Raw genomic sequence first — 13,298 nt, 5'->3', positions numbered from 1 at the left:
CATTGTTTGGTTATGTGAAGACCGAGTAAGCAAGTTTTAAACTAATGTGATATTTCCCAAGTGGTCGATAGTGGATATAATAGCCAAATTAATTGAATAGGTAAGCTAAAATGAACATTATTGTTTATATCATTGCTAAAATGAACATGGCCTAATTATTCAATATCTCTTGTAATGGAACCAAAGTTATGTATCACATGAATAGTTATAGGTAAGAATTCTTATAAATTATCTTGATTACTATGTCACATATTGAAATCTTTCATTTCACTAATAGTTTCATCATCTGTAATAGATCAAATTACTATGACTTTAGGCAACACTTTTGATGGATTTTACTCATTGTTAACTAAATTTATTATTTCTTTGTCACTGAAGTTGAAAAGTGGAAATACAAAATATTTAATAAACGACAGTAAATACTATTTCAAGGGTGTTACCAAACTTATTGCATGAGGTTTTATACGAGACAAGTATATATTGCTAGAAAAATAGAGATAAAAAATAATTAACAAATTCCTAAATTCTTTATTTGTATTAAAAAAAAATCTCTAGTTTTAATTTTTTTAATAATTACTAAATTGTGTGTTTGAAGTAATTACTTATTTGAAATAAGGAAAAATCTTTTTTCCTTTTTTTTTTAATAATCACTAAATTTATTATTTAACATAAATAAAAAAAAAATTGAAAAATCTATTTTTTTTCTTTTAATAATTACTAAATATATTATTATTAACATAAAAAATAAACAATAAAAAATAGATTTTTCGTTACATGCATATTGAACTTTTACTTATAATTTGGTCCAATACAATTTTTTCCATATATAAAAAATATACATATATTATTAAAATTTGAAAACTTGTCAGTGAATATGAGCTACCTGGTGAAACTAGTTAGTAAACTAGGTGAAAGTAGTTATTTGAAAGCATTTTTGTCAGTAAATATAAGCTACTTGGCGAAAATAGTTAGTAAACTAGGTGAAAGTAGTTAGTAAACTAAGTGTTGATTACCACTCCATCTGATATCTAATCTGATGTCATGAGACAGTTCGGGCTGGCTGCATGAGACAGTTCGGGCTGTAATGAATTAATAAATATACAGTTCTCTTAAATTTATTTTCATTAATGCACCCAAAGATTCCTTAAAAATCTAATCTGATGTCATGAGACAGTTCGGGCTGGTTGCATGAGACAGTGCATGAGACAGTTCGGGCGGGCTGCATGAGACAGTGCATGAGACAGTTCGGGCGGGCTGCATGAGATGTAATGAATTAATAAATATGCAGCTGTTAAATTTATTTTCATTAATGCACCCAACGATTCCTTAAAAGCACTGAGATTTACAAATTTCGATTCCTTAAAAGCACTGAGATTTACAAATTTAAAAGCACGATATTTACATACAGGATTCTGTCTGATTTTCAGAAGAACAAATCTTCAAAAGCAGCACAAGTTTTTGGTTCAGATTTTTCCCTTTTGGAAGTGAGAGTTCATGCAAAATACAGGTTTTTTCCACTTCTGATTGTAATTTTGATTACCTGTGCACTTTTTTTAAACAGTTTTTGCCATGTGTTTTTAATATACTCTCTTTTTCTGTTAATGAAAAATACTTTTACACAGAATTTGTTCATCCTGGCTCTAAGTATTTGCAATTTGCTTAGTTGATATAGGTTTGATCGCTTTTTTTAGTCCTATTAGTTGATACGCATGCAGATAGCCTCCCAGCTTGTGCTGGAACGCTGTGCAGTTTAGAAAGACTGGGCACATCATCATCATCATCATATGCAGCACAAATCTGACTTTCCTGAAAACATTTACTACTTTGATCGCATTCATTTATAGTTGGAAGAGGTTGCTTGCTCATGTAAACAGGGATAAGGTCGCCTCTTGAGAGTTGTTTCCATCTCTTACCTTCAAACAATACCCATGAATTACTTTGAGCAGCACCAGAAATATTTGATTCAAGCTGAGTTGAATCTGGAAGTATCATAGGATGAAATGATAGTGAGTGGCAACATATTGGGGTAAAAGAATGCATGGGACATTAGGACGCACTATGGAGCTTCCAGCTGATGTAGAATAGGTTGTGATTCTAGTAGGGGTGGCTACTATGACTCCATCAACTTGCACTTTAGTTATAAGGTGGTTGTGCTCATAACATTCATTCTTACAAAGGTAATGATTGGAAACATGATCATCCCCAACTTTATTAAGGACATCAAACACGTTTCCTGGTATAGCTTTCCCATTGCGGAATATCCCATTACCTAGTCGCATTTTGAGTGTTACGTAAACTCCATCTGTTGTAATATTTCCATGAATAATGGACTCCAAATCTCTTCGAAAACCTGTAAAATGATGTGCAGTGAAAAATCCCAGAGAACCAAGATTGGAGGAAACCACAGGGGAAACTGTTTCATGAAGTATCACATCATCCCCATCCAGGCATGCAACTAAATCTTCTCTTTCATGGAGATAACATGCATAATGAATATGGATGGTTTGAGTGAAGTTGAGCCCAGGAAGGATGGAAAACATGTTCTGCACCTCAAGCTTCACTAAAAAATTCATTTTTTTTAAGTTCTCTGGTTCGTAATATTGACAAAACTCCCAGGCACTTTTCTTGCATTTTTGTCTGTGGTAAGCTTATTATATTGACAACTTCCTTTCCTTGCCAATGTCTTCTTCAAACTGTCCATCTGTCTTTTAAGTTCACGAAGTTCTCCACTCTTTTTATTCAAGCGAGAAGTACCTAGTTCAAAAAGGGACACCCATTCGACAATTTTAAGGGTGCTTATTGACTCCTCATATGAATCTGGTTCAGGACTTATGTGCCCAAACATCAAAGGCTTTTCCTTTCCCCCTAATGGAACCTGAAGCAATTGAATCAATTTTCTATTTTGAAATGGCTTGTGGATTTGTATGTTCCGATGCTGCAATAAAATCCCCTCGAGATGAAAGGGACTTGTTTATGTATTGCGCCTCCTTCAAACAATCTCCAGTAACTTCAGGTTTATCCATCCTCTTACTTCCAGCAAGATCTACAAATTTGGGGCAGCTATAAAGGTTACAAAGCTACGGGATTTTGCATCATTTAATCATCTATGAGGGTCAACATAGACACAGGTCTCCTAAAATGTCATTCATGTGTATCACTCTTACTTTCTTGCAAGACAATGTGTTATTTAGTAAAAACTACACATCTATGTGTTTGTTTTTTTTAATATATTGTGCCTATATATACCCATTTTGGGGGTTCATGTTTCCAGGCATCCCCATTTCGGAAACTTTTAGATGTTTATGTGTTTTGTCCAACTTAGTCATAGGGAGATTCTTCTATGATTAATTTCAACATCCAATGATTCAAATGTAGCCCTTGAGAGCTTAGGAAGTAGGGACTACTTTTGAAGATCAGGCCATGTGCTCTTCTTAATCTGAAATAAGAAATCCATATCGTCTTTTGTAAAGAAACACAATTACCAAGCCCTTCATAAAAGGGATTCAATACTCGATCATCTAGATATCAGGGTCCTTGTAACTTGGCCATTGCCCCATTAACTTTCCAACTAAGCTTTTCTCTATAGCCAAAAGGGCTTTTCTTTGGAGAGTGGGGGTTTTGATCATTATTTCCAGGAACTCTTCTAACTTCCTCACGAAGTGCTCATGATTTGAGTGCACCTTCCTTCCTTGCTTTGTAGATTCCACAAAAAGGAGTTGGAAATATGCTACCTCCTCCTTGAAATCCTAATCACTAGGAGTTTTGAGATCTGCCTTGGAAAAGAGCTCATCTGAGTAGGGTTGTCTAGCTATTAGTAGAAGAGCAAAGTGGTTTCCAAAAAGTAATTCCTAACCGCAAAAAAGAACTATACTTAATCTTTGCATTCTTTTCCTCTATAACCCCATTATTTTCATTATATAGAATAGGTTGTTATTAGTTTATATCTTCATCTTTTGTTGTGAATGGATTTGTTCATTATCTTTTTTTTTTCTTCAGAAATTATCCACTGCCTCTTTGTGTTTGTTTGAAGGCCTTTCTTCACTGAGAGAAATGCATGCACAACTTTATATCTTTTTTAAAACAAATTGTTATAAATTCATAAATTTGCATAACATGTCTCATATTTCTAGTTACTTCTATGCAATACGGGTGAGAAATTACCACACCACACATTATATAAGCAATTGTGGAAAAAATAATTTCTGGCTCATTTTGGTGCGAGTAACTATTTTCTTCAGGTTATGATTATCATACATGACATTCTATATTTTATTGCTACTAATTTTCTCTAAGCTCATATATCTTTGGTGAAATTTTTATGCAATGTGATAACATTGGAGTTACCAATGGTTTTCAAAGCGTTCTCTATGGACTTGAACCAACCACTTCTTTTTCAGGTTGGTGATGGTTCTTTTTTATTTAAATTTTCTGTGGTTTAGTTTTTGTTGCAGAATAGAAGATTTTGAAGGATGGTTTTCTTCACACCATTAGGTGGCATAAAGACTCATTAATTTCTTCAGTCAGAGTCAAGTCTTGTGATAGCATATAGTAGTAAGGGGATTGCTGAGTTTTCAAAACTTTTGTGTTGTTCCAATCTGCAGTAGGGTTGGAGATTCTATGTTTGGGAATTGTTGGGATGACGTCAATGATGAAACTAAATGATGACAAACATAAATGACACTAAAGAATGCAAGCTATTTTGGATGCAAGAGTTCCCTTTAAAATGAGGCATCATGCCTGGTTCATTATGCACATGGTGCTCCCAGCTGAAAGAAAGTTACATAAAATAGCATTAATAAACCAGATTAGAGCAATTGCCGTAATCTAGAAGATGGTGGTCATGATTTTTGGAGGGACCCATTTGCTATATGAAGGTCTAGACTAGGATACAAGGCCATTTTACAAGTATGTTTATTTTACAGCTCTACTAGCATGTAGTAAATCTTAGGAGTCCTTGGTGCTGCCACAAATCTGTCTAAATTGTCCAACAACTGACTAGGATGGTCACTTTCTAATTTTCACCTTTTGTGGAAAAAGTGACATGCTATCAAATTTGAAGATTGCCCCAAAAGAGAAAATTAAAATTGATAAATTCTGGATTTTCCACTCCATAAATATTCAATGTTCATTTTCGTGATTTCCTTAAGAAAATATTGTAATGAGACAGGATTTGGAATCACTACGGGCTTGATTTTGTATTGTGGTCTAGAATTTCTTTGTTTTCTGCTTTAATTGAATAACAAATTTTGATTTGAAACTGAGCAACAGTGGGTATTTCCTCCCTCACTTTTTCTCCTGACAATTTCAAACAGTCAAAAAGATTTAGGGCATCAGCTACAGCCTCCCAGTGATCCAACTTTCCATCCTCATCCTCACTGATTATCCATCTTGCTTTAAACTATAAGATGTTGAAGCGATGTTAGATCTATTCTTCCAAGTGAAAAATCTGTCCTTACCAATGGAAAGAAATTAAAATTCTAGATATCGACTGGAAGATTTAGATTGTAGCATCAAATCCAAAAGAGATAAATCTGGTCATGTTCCTTCTTCCTGTATACAGAAACAAAAACCTAAACCTATGTCAAGGAAGAAGCATGGTAACGAGGAAAGCCTCCTGAATATTTTTGTGGGTTTGGCTTTCTGAATGATATGGTGTAGCACACTCATATAGCTGTTTCCTATACAAAACAAGTAGGCAACAAGGACACAATAGAGAATTAGTATATTTTTTTAAGTGTCACAGGCCTATGCCTCGTAATCTAGAAACCACATAATGGATTGACACCCATTGAGGTTTGAGGACTCCCAGGCCCGAAATGCAAAACCCTTCCGAAATTTCCAAGAACACAGTTATAATTTATGCCAAGTTTAGAGATTGAAATTGAAACTTCTGTCAGTGTCCACGAAACACCAAAATAGGTCAAAAGGATTGATGACTAAAAGTCAGCCAGTAGGACAACAAATAGTTAACTCCTCTGTTTCACCCATAGATCCAATTTAAGGCATTGTTCTTATTGATTGGGTGAGGTATTTTAAAGGAATCTTCTCATAGCCATCAAGGAGGTAGCTGGGCTTAAAGAGTGTGGATTTGCGCGACAGCAGCACTCAGCCAGAATACTTCTCTTGATTAAAATGTCTCTCCCTGTAGGGGTCTATACCAGAGGCTCTTCTATTTATCTAGCTAGGAAGTCGAAGTCCAGTCACAACCTTTTTTATAAACCTTTCATCCGGGCAAGGAACCAATTCTGTTGTAAGGGTGGTCCATTGCTTATAGAATTTTTTGCTTTGCTGCATATGGAAATATAATGAAATCTAAGTGTAGCAGTGGTGGGCTATATTACTACTAGCCCCTTCTTTCCAACACATAAACATAAAGCAAGCGATCAGTTTACTTTTTATTTCCCCCTTGCTAGGCATACTACTGTCTCGGGTTTGTGTTGAAGGTTAAAATACAAACACATTTAATAATAAAGGAGACTAGAAGCAACTAATAGTTTGAGTTGGTAGCAGGTAGTTCAAGTTTTTTGTTTCTTCTTCTTAGGGGGCTTGAGGGGGATAAATCTGATTTTTGGGGTTTGTGGAAATAATAACATAAACAAGCTATTGTATTTCCCAATGCAGAATCTCGATGCAGATGGAATGCAGGGATGATTGATAAACCCTGGAAGCAGGTATACTCCACAGAAAATCTTGGCCTCTGAAGGTTCATTTTGGTTTGGATACTGCACACCTGTAGCATATAATCTCACAGAATCAGCTAACTAGAGATCCCAATTAGTCTATTCCTCCTGTAATTCAATGGAACCTTGTTGTGATTTCATTTCTTGGTATTGCTAAGGCCAATACAGATGTATAACAGCCCCCGACCTGGAATTGTTGGTTAAAAATTGATGGGTTTTAGGCTTGATTGGACAAAGTTTGATGAAAATTAAGGAAATACAGGTTTCCTGCTAAGTCTTCGACAAATGTCCTAAGAATGTGAGCGTAAAAATTCACCAGGGAATTAGAATTTCAAGTGTAAGAATATATTTGAGGCTCTGCAACTGGAACATCAGCTTCTTGTTGCTGATGCATATGGAAAGAATTCATATCTGCATCTGTGTCCAATGATACATGATAATCATGACTTCCATCCTGATAGAATGTGTTAACGTCAGGTCCTTCATTTTCCTGCCCAACAACATCAACAGTATCCGAACCAATATTGACTTCACCATGAGCCTCGACTCTAAGCCTCTTTTTGTAGTCCTCCATCTCCCTCTTGTACCTCTCCCTCTCACGCCGACTTTGTTCAATGTATGGCAGTTTTTCATTGTCTGAATACAGTATGGACCTCCCACTATGCTGTTAACGGGAGAGGGGGGGCGGTCATATTTGATATTGGCCATTGGATGACCAATGTCAAATTGCATAAACGTCGTCAGATATAATGTGAAGAACCCTGAGTTGGAACATTGATTACGAACCCCTATGACATTAGTGAGGGAGTGGGGGTCCGCATTGTGTCTTGACCATCCATTTTCAACATGTATCCACCGTTGGATGTTAGGACCCTTCTGTCAATGTCGAGTTGGAACCATGCTAAGGGAGTTTGGAACCTGGAATATTAGATTGTGAGGAGCTTGTTAATGGACCAACAATTCGATGTCCAAGGACGATTTTAGAAATTGTATAGGGTTGATATGAGCTATCAGATCTAAGATCAACCAACATAACCACTGTTTGATATTTTAAACTACCAATGGTCGATAAACCGAAGGGACCCTTGAGGTTATGTGGGGTCAACAATAATGCATTTATTAATTTATTTAAAATATTGTAAGATGGGTTATATATATATATATATGTTGTTTTGCGTTCATGCAATATGAAAAGAGAAGTGGTGGGCTCCGTGTAATTTATTTAAAAACATAAATATGTTATATGTATGACCCTTTTGGGTTGTCACTAGAACTGTGAGCTATTGAGGGTTGGGTTTCATATTTATTTATTATTTATGAATATTTACATAGAGGGGATATACTTTGGTCCATAAGTGTTAAGTTTATATGTTATTTAAATGATTTTCATATTTATATATAGATTAATAATTGGATAATATTTATATAATCAATTAATATATAAACAAAAACATATATATTTATATATCTTAAATAAAACAATATATGAAAATATATGAAATTGTGTGTGGGGTCAGAAAGAAGTTAGCATGTTGGTTAGTTGGAGAAAGAGGCCAAAAAGCTTGTTTACTTCCAATAAGGAACCGAGGAAATCCTAAAGAGAAGAGTGAGAATCACAAGGAATAGGTAAAAATATGGAAGTACAAGAAAATACAAGTACTTTTGACAGGAAAATTAGTTATAGATTTTGAAATATAGTTACAACATTGAGGAAAGTAGGTAGAATTGGAATTTTCTCGGTATGGAGAATTTGACGAAAATTATGCAAACTTAAAAAGACCGTAAGTTACAGCTCACAAATAAGAATTGGGCATATAACAAATAATTAGAATGACAATTTCAGGATGATTATAACTTCCTACCCAAAAATTTGAATTGAAGGTTAAATTTTTGGAAAATTTTGAAGAAAATCTACAAGAGTCTTCACATGTTAAAATGTCATAATAGGTTACAATATTTCAAAGGTCATATATTTTAGCCTGGGGATTGGAATAACACAAGTAGATAGTCAATACAAAGAAATTGACGAAGAGGACAACCTGGAAAATCTAGAATTCTTAAGTCAATGATCAATTTGAACAAAATATTTAGGAAACACTATAAGTAAATTTTCAGGGAAAATTTCCTAGTAACATATAGGAGTCAAAAATATGCCCAAGGACCTTAGAGTGAAGAGGAAGTAGTTAGGGTTACAAACATAAGCATGAATGATGTTAAAAAAACTAATGATCATGTAGTGGACCAACCTAAGGGTAGGGATTTGGAAGAAACAATCAAAAATCTCAAATTGGAATTTCTCAACTATAAAGATGACAATGAGAAGCTGATAAAAGATAAACAACATATTAGAAACCAAATATTTAAGAGTTTAAACAAAATTTAGAGTGAATTGACATAGAAAACTGAGTCCAGATTAGCTTATGAGCAAAGTGCATGGTTTATGATGAGAGGTATCGGAAGGTCAAGTCACTCCAAAATTGTTTCTTATCAACACTATCACTCAGCTAGGAAAACAAGTAAAAGGGATTATTTTACTATCGAATCTGATAATATCCATATTTTTTCAACACTTAGAGAAGTTAGAAGAAGAGCAGAAAAGCAAAGCTAAGAAAAATTAAGGCCCCCATATTTAATGGCGAAAATAAGAAAAGGGAAGAAGAAAATACCTGGTTGCTAGAGATGAGGAAATATCTTTAATTGTTACACTATTCTTCGAATTTAGAGTCTAGAATTATCATATATCACTTGAATGGAAAGTTGAATCTCTGGTGGAAATATCTTTAATTGTTACACTATTTCTCAATACCTCTGCCTCTGATCACTACCCCATCACTCTAACTTTGGAAACCCACTGTCCTCTTGGCCCTATTCCATTTAAATACAACCCTCTTTGGAATCAGATTCCTGTAGCCAGAGAAATTGTTTAGATGACCTGGAGCCAGCATGTGGAAAGTTCGCCATGCTTTATTTGGGAAACCAAATTAAAAAGAACCAAGCAGATTTTAAAAGATTGGGCCAAAGATAATTATCAGGAGCCAGAGGAGATCAAAAAGAAAGTCAAGAATGAATTAGAAGGTGTGCAGTCAAGGATCGAAGAGCATGGATTATCGCAGCAAAATAAGGAGCAAGAAAGTGTATTATACGCACAACTGAGTCACATTAATAGGGAGGAAGAAACCAAGTGGCATTTAAAATCTAGACAATTATGGCTTCAAGGAGGAGACAAAAATACAGGCTACTTCCACAAACAGGCGACTGCTCAAAAGCTCAGGAACGAAACACAATCCTGGACAGCGAAGGAAATCGGCACAGCACTCAAGAAACCATAAGGAAGGCTTCCTCCAAGCACTACAGGGACCTCCTAACTGAAATCAAAGGGGCAGAAGACTATTCCGACTTGCTCCAGCATCTGCCCAAAGGAGTCAGTAAGGAGATGAACGACAACCTTAGCAAGGAAATTAAAGAAGAGGAAATTAAAAGAGCAATCTGGAGTCTACACCTTGATAAGGCGCTTGGGCCTGACGGATTCCCCATCTGTTTTTTCAGGGAGTTCTAGACTCTGATAAAAAAGGACCTGACAAAGATGATTCGATGGGCACAAAGAAAAGGGAAAATAGGAGGATTCACCAATTCCACCTTTCTTGCCCTCATACCTAAGGAAAATCGGTGCTCTTCCTTTTCCAGATTCCGACCCATTTCCCTCTGCAATTCCTCCTACAAAATTCTATCCAAAATCTTAGCTACGAGACTCAAACCCCTCCTTCCCTCCATGATTTTTGAAATTCAAGGAGGTTTCCTGCCCAACAGACATATCACTGATTCCATTCTCCTTGTCTAAGAAGCCATCCACTCGAGTTTATCCAGGAAAGAGAAAGGATTTGTTCTAAAACTCAATATGGCGAATGCCTTCGATAGAGTAAGGCATTCCTTCCTTATTGTTGTCATAAAAAAGATGGGCTTCGAATCTCCCTTCATTAATATTATTGTAGCTTGTATCTCTAGGCCATGGATCTCCCCCCTGATCAACGGTAGGCCAGGTGAAGCATTCCAATCTTCCCGAGGTCTCAGACAGGGTTGTCTCCTCTCTCCCTACCTCTTCATCCTCATGGCAGAATCCTTCAGTCAAGCTTTGGACCACAATCAGAGAGTGGGCCTTATAACTGGTATCAAATTCGGGAATGGAGCAAAAAACATTAATCACTCACAGTTTGCTGATGATACCTTATTAATTGGGGGAGCCTCCAGCATAATAGCAAGGCAATTCAAGAAACTCCTTGACCAATCTATGGGGTACTCTGGAGGCTTGGTCAATCAGCTCAAAAGCTGTATATATGAATGGAACACTTCAAATCAGGTTATCCATAGCATTGCAAACATATTTGGTGTCACATGCAAGCTGGAATGGACCCACTTTTCCTATCTGGGCATGCCAATGAGCTTGGGCCCTTTGAAGGCTAAAACTTGGAACGGAATCATTGACAAGGTAAAGAGAAAAGTGCAGCAATGGGGAACTCAGATTTTTGTCTTTTTACATCCTTTGCAGCTTCTAGAAGTGTGTAGGAACTCGGTTTGACTGGTTTTTTACCTTTATCCTTCAGTTGTTTGCCTATTTCTATCGATCTTGTATCCCAGCCCTAGAGCATCTAGTGGCTTGGCACTTCGAGCCTTCCGTGGGAATTTTGGTTTTTTGGTTTGTCCAGTCAACTCTTTGGTTGTTTTCTGCACTTGTCTAGTGGTTGATAAAACCTTTTGTTGCGTGCTTTGAGCAAACCACTTGTTGAGCATTTGGCTTTCACTTCACTTTGTTTTGGGCTTAGATCACATAGTTCATTCGAGTCTTTATGAGCTTTTGGACAGATTGTCTTGGTGTTTCGTATTTGGTTCTACTTGCATTGAGTGAATTTGTTTGTTTACTTGTGTGATCATCTCTCAAACTTGTCTATATGCATTATGCCATTTTACAAAGAAAGAAAAACAAATGATCTTGTTGCATTACATTAGTTAGCATTTTGCATTGTTATTAGCAATTAGTCACTTTTAAAAAGAAAAGAAAAAATTTTCATTTCTTGTTATTAGTTGCATTAGGATCTTTGTTAATTGCTTAGTGATCATTTTTTTTGTGTAAAGATCTCAACTCTCCTGTAGATAGCATTCATTGAACGAAATGATTTATTTTGGCATATAGTTTGCATGCAGGAAATTTTTGAGAGATCACATACGGTAGGACCTAAAAACTGAAACATAATTGAAGATAAATTGTAAAATGAACTCAATGAACCTAACAACGCATTGGAACTTAACGCAAAAATTCTAGAGGTCTAGGTTAGAGACGTGTTCCGGCGTCGTAAAGCCTGGTAGCTTATCGTCGAGTGGTTGGGTGATTCCTCCACGGTGAAACGATAAGTACCAGTACGGATTGTGCTCCCACGTACCGTCGAGTATATATTGGGAGACCCCTATAGGCTTAAAACCTTTTATCCATAGGAAGCCGAGTCTGCCGCCTTACAAGCCGTAATGCACTGAACACAGCATTCGGGAAGATTGACTGCCGTACGGGAAGTCCTTGGTTTTCATCTGATTGCCAAGGTGTATAAGCAGTTTTACGGATTGTTTGGTAAACCTCTTGCCTAGTTCTCCAGAGTAGTCACTTTTGATCCTTTTTGGACTCCTTAAAAGAAAAGGTGCCAGTGAGCGTCTTGTCATTTCGTGCTCATTAAATATTCGAAGGAGACTAGAGTCATCTTTTTGTCCTTTTTTCGACTCTTAAAACATGAAAAGGTCAAGTTCAGTGTCTTAAAATTTATTTGGCCACGATAACATATTACCCGGTTAGATTTTGTTTGCGTTAGTCTGAGTAGGGTTTTGTCTCGTTAGATTCCCTAGGGTTTTGTGAAGTCCCATCCTGGCGGAATTACCAATTTTGTCTTCCAAGATACCGGTTGTGAGTGAAACTCTTTCTATTGTTCCAAGTATACAACCGCTCAATTCTCGTGCTCCAGGCGACGAGACTTACCAGTTTCATTGGAACCCTGTTTGGGAACCTTCTAAAAACGGTATCCCTTTTTGGGAATACACTTCTCCTCGGGTTCCACCACCACCATTTCCTTCCGACATGGAAGACACATCCCCTACTACAACTGACGAATCCGGTGCGCCAGGTGGCGAAATTCCCACCGCAACGGAATCTACACCTGTTAGTAGAACTCCTGCTACTGGGGGACTACCTCCTCGCTATAGAGCAATAAGCAATGTTATGTCGTCTCCTTTCCCAGGTTCTATCTGGTCACAACTCACTTTTTCCAACACGGAGCCTTTGACTCCACAAAGTCGCAGTACAACTGTTACCTCAGTCACAACCCCTCCAACGGTATCTGTGGCTTCTTCGACTCCCATTTTTAGTCGACCTTCGGCCTCTTTATTCGGAGTCTTTGATCCCACATCGAATGTCCCACCTGAAGGCCAATACGATCAGTATCTACCACCTCTCGGGACCTGGACGGGTCTACCGGCTATTGAAATTTCAGTCCCGTTGTCAATTGATTGGGGTTCCACCTTTGATCATGGTGGCCAAGCATAGTATGCGCAACCCGAAAAACCACCTCAGTAAAACCTACAAGG

The 13,298-nt window shown here is 36.8% G+C and overlaps 1 pseudogene; it reads right to left on the bottom strand.

Annotated features, from left to right (window-relative positions):
• Window positions 1-1,659: 1,659 nt before the first annotated feature.
• On the bottom strand, window positions 1,660-3,281 carry LOC149231193 (NAD kinase 2, chloroplastic pseudogene; annotated as a pseudogene).
• Window positions 3,282-13,298: the final 10,017 nt, after the last annotated feature.

The sequence above is a fragment of the Pinus tabuliformis genome, chromosome J (assembly GCF_031772625.1).
Source record: "Pinus tabuliformis cultivar Carrire ecotype Pingquan chromosome J, CPIR1, whole genome shotgun sequence".
Taxonomy (NCBI): domain Eukaryota; kingdom Viridiplantae; phylum Streptophyta; class Pinopsida; order Pinales; family Pinaceae; genus Pinus; species Pinus tabuliformis.
The sequence above is the reverse complement of the archived record's forward strand: the minus strand, read 5'-3'. Positions and strand labels throughout refer to the sequence as shown.